Consider the following 8,071-nt stretch of genomic DNA (forward strand, 5'->3'; position numbering starts at 1 on the left):
TTCCAACTAGTTTATGGTGTGGAAGCTGTGTTACCCATTGAATACGAAATCCCGTCACTGCAAATGGCCATCGAGTTACTTCCAGCTACTTCCGAAGAGGAAAGATGTTTGTTATACTTGGCTCAATTAGATGAGAATCGACGTGAAGCTGCATTAGCAATCGAAACTCATGCAAAACGTATGAAAGCTTAGTATGATCGAAATGTGACCCCTCGAAATTTTTCGGAAGGAGACCTAGTGTTATTGTACGATCAAGCTAATGATAAATTAGGTGCTGGAAAATTTGTTCCTATGTGGCATGGTCCCTATGTTGTCAAGCGAAAGCTAGCAAAAAGGGCCTATGAATTGGTAAACTTTGACAGGGACTCTTTAGGTAAGCCCAGAAATGGTCTTTACTTGAAGAGGTATTATGCTTAAAATTTGGGTGTGGAGATCTTTAGTTAGGTTAGTTTTTCTTTCTAGCTGGTGTGTTTTAGTTTAAAAAGTGTGCTTAGCTTAGAAAGTGTGTTTCGTCATCATTCCTTCTTATCTTGGTTTTACTCTTGATATTGCAGATGTTGATGCCTCTCCAAACATACATTGGATTTGCTGATGGTGCTTGTCGTAATACACGAAACATTTCTTCCGCAGCTTGGGTTATTTATTCGCCCTCTGACGAGTTGGTATCTATGCATGGGGTAAGCCTCGGTCAAACAACAAACAACATTGCCGAGTATAGTGCAGTGATTGAGTTATTATCTGAATCTATTTCATTTGGGATTCGGAGTTTGATAGTGAGGTTAGATTCCAAACTCATTGTATTACAGCTTAATAGAGTATATGCCATTAGAAATCCAGTGCTATTGAGATTATTTTGGAGAGTGTGTCTCTTGGAACTTGAGTTTGATTATATTGAATATCAAAATATTCCAAGATCTTTAAATACATTAGCAGATGTAATTGCTTCTCGAATGTTAAGTAGACATTTGCAATAATCATGCATGTAAATTTAAAAACATTTCATAACACATGTTTAACAAGATAAGCCGGTAATAGTGATATAATATAGGAGTGTGTCAAAATATACATAGTCCTCGATCATAGGTTGAAAAACACCTTATGATCGACAAAAATGATAGTACAAAAAGAAAAAATGTCAAATGTGTCTACAATAGGCGATCATCCTATCACTGGTGATGATCTCGATAAGAAACCACTGTACGAGCCACCTTACAAAGGAACCTCCTAAAAGGTCCTGGGACTCCAATCACATAGTGTTGAAGTCGACGAGGAATGTCATCTATGCCGGTCTCGGGAATGTCTCCTGTCAATCGCTCTAGATGGCTCTCCAACTCGGCCAAGGTCTCTACTGATTCGTCTTGTGGGGTTGGTGCCGCTGCAGCTGGTTGTTTCCTCTCGTAAAGCCGGAGAGCGGCTGGTCGCTGTGGGCCCACATCTGCATTTGAAACTTTAAACTGTCAATTTTGGGACGAGATAAAAAATAAAAAAAATAAAAATTAGGAAAATGTTGAAAATGATTTTACCTGAGTCATCCCATTACTCTCCTGGTGGAAGAGCCATGTCTGGGTCACCACGAAAATCTACCCCGGCATAAGGAAAGTCCTGAATAGCAAAAACCTGGTTTTCCAACCAATGGAAATACTCAGGTTTGAATCGAACGACCTCAGTCCCCTCGTCAGGATGATGGACCATAACTGCAACCCATCGCATTAGTTTGGGCTCTCGAGGAAGCCCAGCTCCAACAGTGAGGTTCTGCGGGACCAACATTGGTACCCTCTCCAGACCAAAACTCACAACTAAAGCACCATATCCAAAAGTCTTCAGTTGTCCGTTTTTGGCTCTGGTCAATTGGCCTTTTACATTGGCCAACACAGTATCGCACCAGTTGAAGATGGTGCCTCGAAAGCAATCAACTACCATCCGCATCTGGGATCCAGTGGCAACATGTAGTGTTGAGGCACCAGAAAGTCTGGTAACAATATACGCTATCACCATGAGTTCAGGACGGGATATGGTTTTGATGTCTATCCCTTTGTCTCTAGTCTGGTTGTTGCAAAACTCTACCTGGAGGCTATCGATAGACTGGCCACCTGGCCTAGTCCCGAATAGAGTCAAGTGTTCACCTCTCTTAGGCAAACCAGTCAAAAAGTATATATCTGCCAGCTCCATTTCACGTTGTTGGCCACCAATGAAGAAGCACTGGTATTGTATGCTCCACCTGTCTATCAGCCACTGCAAGAAGTCCACCTGGGCCCTCATGCCAGGTATAGCCCAGAATTTGTACAAGCCGCATGTCTTCAATGCATCGATCGAAGGTTGGTGATTTATCACGGCCAAATCTACGTCCTCATGCTCCCTTTCACACCAATCAAGCATGATGTATACCCTGCATCAAGTAAAAAGGCAAGTTAGAATCCGTGAAATGAAAATTTTTGGGTCAATTTGGAGTTTGCTAGGTTTTTAAAACCATTGCGCAGGGTACACACCCTCTCTTTTAGAGACAGAGCGTGGGTCCGCACCTTGCCTTCACGGCAGGTGCAAACCCCTGAATTTTTCCACATTGCGAAAAAGTCGGGGTCTGCGGGTCCCTTGTGTTACACCTGCAGACCCCTGTGCGCGGGTTCTTAAACCTAATAACTCCCAAAAAATGAAATGAAAGCCTAAAAAACAATTTGAAACGGATAAAATTGAAGAGTAGGATGATGTGGATTACCTGGAGGAGATGGCGCTCGATTCCGACGGATGGATTTTCCGCAATCTTCACGGGAAGTTTCTGACCAAAAGCTCTATTTTCTCGTCCAAAACTCAAACGGTAAAAATGAATTGACGGAAGCCCTTTTTATAAGTTTTTTGAATAAATGAATTGTAAATTTGTTTATGTTTCACTTTGGAAAGGTGACTTTTGCAGTATTTTTACTCATTTTAAACAGGTATGAGTAATGTTTGAGTTTTTGTGCAGGATAACAGATTTTTCAGGTGAAATCGATCATTTGCAACGAAAAAAATTTAGAGTCACCTTTAAGCTCTTTTCTGACTCCTAAAACATGAAAATATCGCCGAGTTTTTCTTTTTAAACTCATTAAAACGAAACTAAAAAGACGGTCCACTTACAGCTCTTTTTCTGACCATAAAAACATTAAAAGATTGTTGGATTTTTGTCGTTTCAAATTCAATATTGGTTATAAAACGACGTGTCATTGATCACTTTTTTACTTTTTCGGATCAGAGGCACTAATTACGAAAATTACTCCTTGGTCGTAATGATCAAGAGGTTCTCTCAAGTATTATTTTATACTTTTTCAGGTTTGGGAGACACAAATTTATGAAAAAGGTCAACCTTGGAGTCTTCTTAAGTTTTTTCAGACTCTCTAAAATTGAAAAACACCGAGTTTCTCCTATACTGGACTCGTTAAAATTTTACAGTAAAAGACCTGTTCAATTACAAACAGGAACGGACCACTCCTTCTTAGGGTTCGAATTTAAACTAAGTTGGACTCATCCGAAGGATGAGCTTATAATCAAGCAAATGTTATCCTCCTCAAGCTTGTCAAAAATAAAGAGGTACTTGCCAGAAATGGTGGGGGAAAAATGAGAAAAGTGAGCCTGTTTGTCATACTTTGTAACCACTCTTGAACACGACACTTTCATTCACCTGGGTTGGGAAATCCTTTGCCTAACAGTTGATCAAACCACATTGAAAGTCTTTAGTCGGTTTCTGGGTATTAACTTTGGGTCAATTGTCACCAAACCATCTTCTATTTCGTTATGTGTTCAAGAAGTCTGTGCGAATAAGCCATTCATCTACAAAATATCTGTCATCCATCTTGACCATCCCTGAGTCAGTCCTTGCAACTAAATTTCTTCAAACTTGATCTATGATTTCGCGTTGTGGGCTTGCCTGCGACGGATCGCTTTCTATTGACTTCAGCTCATTATCTAGAAAGATGATCTAGAAATTTTCAGTACCTTGGGATCTGCATGCCTCAATGGCAGGTTTCTCGCCTTCGACGACAGGTTGCATCATTGACCTTCAATCAAAGGATTCCATGACATGTTCGACATCAACACATCTATTCACATCTCATGGATTGTACTGAGTACTTTGAGAGCCATTGACATTAATGGTGGTTTCTCTCACACTTGTTAACAGTTTGCATCATTGACTGGTAATCAAGTGGTTTCTACCATGTTTGACTTCAACACATCGATTCGCATGGATAAAATCGTACTATTTTGGGACGTAGAAATGAAGACCCTGGATCTAGTTTCCACCATCCAGGTTGCGAGGAATTTTGTATTCATTATGATGTGGACTATTCATAAACAGATGGTTGCGTCCATATTGTGTCTACATGTGTCTATACTTATGATGTACTACAAGATCATGCCTATATCAGAGCAGTAGATAGTTTTCTAATTAGTTTTGATCTGAGTATGGGAATGCCTACCTCAGCGATGATATTATCTCATATATATATTTTGCATTGAATGTTTTTACAGGTTCCTACCGGGCTCTCCTCAAGATGATCCTCGAAATGATAAAGTACTTCACTCTTCCTATATGATAAATGAAATCCTCATCTACTACAGACTTCGCACTTTAGGGGGCAATCTGTTACACAAAAATATCGTCACCATGACTATCTGCAGTCAGTATGGGTCTATCAACACTTATACTGTCCTCCTAAGCAAGTCTCAGACCTCAGCTCTTCAAGTCAAGCTTTGAAAATGAGAGAAAGACATTAAAAATCAACAAAGCTCTGGTTCCGCACTTTCTCTCACTGTTACCTGCAGTCTCACACCCTTTGTTCGTGTTACCTGTGGACCTGCTCGCTCTGTCCCTAAAGGAGTGGGTGCGGACCCCTGTGAAAGTCAAAAAGGCGCAAGTTTATTCTAAAAAACTCACTTTGGGTTAATTCTAGATGATTCTAGAAGGAATTTTGACGTGGATTGAGCGCTCCTAGGTGGTTCATGCATCCCAAAAGAGAAGGAGCTAATCCCTTGATGAGAGGAGCTATCCCTTTGAAGGAGGACTTTATCCCTTTGAAGGAGGACCTAGTAACTTCCCTCCATTGCACTATAAATTAAGGCATTGGGCTGGTTGCTAGGGAGGTTAAAAGCTGAACATTTTTAGGGTAAATGCTGGTGGAATTGAGACTTCCTAGTTAAGCTTGAGAGGAGAGATCACATACCTTTTTGGCTTCATTGGGAAGAGAGTGAAACTTGTCAAAGTAGAGGAGACTTCTTGTTGGACCCTGGGAGGAGCTTGTACAACATCAAGGCACAGGTTGTAAAGTTCTTCTTCATTTGAATTAATATAATCAGATTCATTTTTCTCAACAAATTGTCTTATGTCATTTGTTTCATGAATTCCTTGATCATCATGATAGGTATGCTTTATGATATTGGCTTTTCAGGTGCTATTTAATTTGTTTTCTTGTTTGTGTTTGCATATTTGCTACAAGGGAGCTCATTTGGATCAAAGGAGCGAGGCTTCCACAAACTTGCATTGGACCCAAGGTAGGCCTAAAACAGTCGTTTGCCTTTGTTTATAATTGCATATTTAGAGAAAGATAGTTTTTGATTGGCTTGCTTGTCACTAGATATCGTAAGATTCTAGGGAGGTCGATCTTGTCTGCAAGATTGACTCATTCCGTGTGACAGGTGGTCATAAAAATGAAGGTATATGAGTATTACAAAGGATGAATTTTAACTGAATGATTTCTCTTGAACATGTCGGCGACACTGAATGAATTGGCAGCATTGACCCAAAACAAAGTAATGCATGTTATGATAGACCATAGGTATGATAACCATCAAGAAGATAACCCAACCCAAGTAGTCACAAAGATTAAGTGACACTGTCATGTTCAAGAGCGACCTGCTACCATAAAGTGGTTTACCCCGTTTCCTATTTTCCCCAGTCATTACTGACCAATACCTCTTTATTTTTATCAAGCTTGAGGAGGATAACATATGCTTGTTGTATAATTCCACCCTTCGGGTGAATCCATCGCTATGTGATGTTTTAACGAGTCTAGCGAAGGTGAAACTCGGTCTTGTCATGATGGACAAGTTTGTTGCTATTTGATGTTTTAACGAGTTTAACGACAATGATAACTCGGTCCTTTTCATGTTTAGAGAGTTTGAAAAGGGACAAAAAGAAAACTCCACAAGTTCTTTTTCGTAGATTTGTCTCTCAAGTCCGAAAAAGCGTAAAATAATACGAGAGAGAACCTATTGACCATGTTCGATCAACGTATTCCTTTTTCATAAATAATCTATCTCAGTTCGGAAAAGGGTTAAACTTATACTGAGTAGATGTCATTTCTAATCCGTTTACAAGCTCAAAAGGACAAGCGCTTGGCAATATTTTAATGTTTCAAGAGTATGAAAAGAGCTTAAAGAGGACTCCAGTTAGAGGAGCGAGTGGTGTCTAGGATAGAAACTAGTTCCGGTGATGTTGGAACTTCTCAAAACATGTTGATTTATGTGAAGAGGTTGGCTAATAAGACCACTCATTGCAATTGTTCCTCAAAAAGGGTAAAACAACCAAGTGAAAGTGTATGATCGGCCAAGCATATAGTGACGATGGAAGGAGAAAAACCAAGGCTCATATAACGGAGGAGGTTGATATAATGGAAATCACGAGGGTTAAAATGGATATGGGTTCATTTTTACACAAGCTTGAACCATAGGGAACTATGCTTGGATTCAATTTCATGTTTACACAAGCTTGAAACGAAAAACTATGCTTGAATTCAGTTTCATTTTTACACAAGCTTGAAATGAAAAACTATGCTTGAGATTGGTTTACATGCCCCCAGCATGATGACTCGATTCTAGGTGCATGCCCCCCAAGCTTCATTGCATTCACCTAAGTAGACTACTTGTGGCTATCAGGTGGATGGAATGAAGGTTCGTCTATGAGATCAACTAAAAGAATCGACTGGGATTTTACGAGATCTAATCAAAGACTCGAATTGGAACTTTGCTCCAAGGGACCTTGTTTCATTTTTTAATGAGCTTGACACAAGACAAGGAACTCTGCTCAGATTCCTTGTTTCATTTTTTAACGAGCTTGACACAAGACAAGGAACTATGCTCTGGGACCTGTTTCATTTTTTAATGAGGTTGAAACAGTAAAAGAACTATCCTCATATTCCTTATTTCATTTTTTAACGAGCTTGACACAAGACAAGGAACTATGCTCAGGTTCCTTGGTTTCATTTTTTAACGAGGTTGACACAAGACCAGGAAGTATCCTCATATTCCTTGTTTCATTTTTTAACGAGGTTGACACAAGACAAGGAACTGTCCTCATATTCCTTGTTTCATTTTTTAACGAGGTTGACACAAGACAAGGAACTGTCCTCATATTCCTTGTTTCATTTTGTAACGAGGTTGACACAAGACAAGGAACTGTTCTCATACCTTTTGTTTCATTTTTTAACGAGGTTGACACAATACAAGGAACTATCCTCATATTCCTTGTTCACAAGCCATAAGAGGTCATGACTTCCAAAAGGTTCTCATCAGATGGGAGAACAATGCTCTGGAAGGGATACGTAGCAAGGAATCCATTAGAGAGATCTGGTTCCAATGCCCCCAGTACATAATACACAACATCACGGAATTGATCGTCAGTTGATGTAGGCATGGAATGGGTTGCCACATAATTGACCCATGGCGAGGAAGATACCATTGGGACAAAAGGACCATTTAGGGAAGATGGTTGACTGGAAGCCATATTTGGACCAGGAAATGAAAGCTGGTCAACGGTGACAATTTTGCCTTCATGCAGGAAACACATCACTCGAAAGAGTGTTGAAACAATAGCTCCCATGTCATAAACATAGTCGCACCCAAGAAGTAAATTATAATCTAAAGGGCCTGGGACTACCATCACATTGAGATAAACAAATTTTCCTCCCAAAGTAATAGGCAACTGAGGAAGGATCCCTAATGGTTGACTGGTTCCTATGTTAAAAGCCAACAGATTCTGGGTAACAGGCACAAGTGGCAGTGAACCGAGCCTTGCCAAGTAGTGGAGGAAAGGATACTCACAAAT

This window comes from Pinus tabuliformis, chromosome 2_1 (assembly GCF_031772625.1).
Source record: "Pinus tabuliformis cultivar Carrire ecotype Pingquan chromosome 2_1, CPIR1, whole genome shotgun sequence".
NCBI classification, from domain to species: domain Eukaryota; kingdom Viridiplantae; phylum Streptophyta; class Pinopsida; order Pinales; family Pinaceae; genus Pinus; species Pinus tabuliformis.